At 37.7% G+C, this 806-nt stretch overlaps 1 non-coding gene across 1 annotated transcript; it reads right to left on the bottom strand.

Annotated features, from left to right (window-relative positions):
- On the bottom strand, window positions 1-107 carry LOC132302082 (small nucleolar RNA R71). The gene has a single exon (XR_009480725.1). It is a non-coding gene; the product is annotated as a small nucleolar RNA R71 (small nucleolar RNA).
- Between the last annotated feature and the right edge of the window lie 699 nt (window positions 108-806).

Here is an 806-nt window from a genome sequence, read left to right as displayed (position 1 = left end):
GCCATGAGAACTTCCATTTATGAATTTTCTCAAGGGGATGGGGAAATATTTCATGAGGCACGGGAAAGTTTTAATGACTTGCTAAGAAAATGCCTACATCATGACATATCTAAGTGGCAATTAGTCCAATATTTCTTTGAAAGCTTACCAAATAATCACAAGGGTATGGTTGATGCATCAATGGGTGGTTCTTATTTTGACAAGCATGAAAATGATGTATGGCAATTGTATGAAAGTATAAGTGAAAATTCCATGCATAGATCTCTGTCTTCTAAAAATGGTAGAAATCTAGGTGGAAGGAAGAATGTTGGCTTGTATCAAGTTGACAACTCCAATGATATAGCCGCCGAGATGAAATCCTTATCTCAAAGTTTTGATCAATTCTTGATTAACCAAAACTCGGCGAATCAAATGTCTTCCTCCCCTAATCATGTTCATCATCGTACATCTAATGAATCATGTATGACTTGTTCTAATGTCTTGCATTCTACTTCTAATTGTCCCCATAGACATATGCAAAATGACAACCATGAGCAAGTCAATGCTGTTTTTGCTAACCAAGGGAATAATCCTTATGGCAATCATTACAATCCTAGTTGGAGGAACCATCCGAACTTTTCTTGGAAAAGCCAAAGGGAAGGCTCAAACCCTCCCCAAGGTGGTTTTCAAGGGAAGTATGTTCCACCTCCGATGCAAAGCCAAAGTTCCTAAGGTTTTCGATCGTCATTTCAATCACATGGCAATCAATTTTCTAATTCTCATTTTCTTAATCAACCATCTTGTTCTCAAGGAAATTCTAGGAGTCC

This window comes from Cornus florida, unplaced genomic scaffold (genome assembly GCF_030987335.1).
Source record: "Cornus florida cultivar Cherokee Brave unplaced genomic scaffold, ASM3098733v1 CherokeeBrave_3.0.0_Hap2_Chr03, whole genome shotgun sequence".
Taxonomy (NCBI): domain Eukaryota; kingdom Viridiplantae; phylum Streptophyta; class Magnoliopsida; order Cornales; family Cornaceae; genus Cornus; species Cornus florida.
This window is presented reverse-complemented; position numbering and strand designations above follow the sequence as displayed.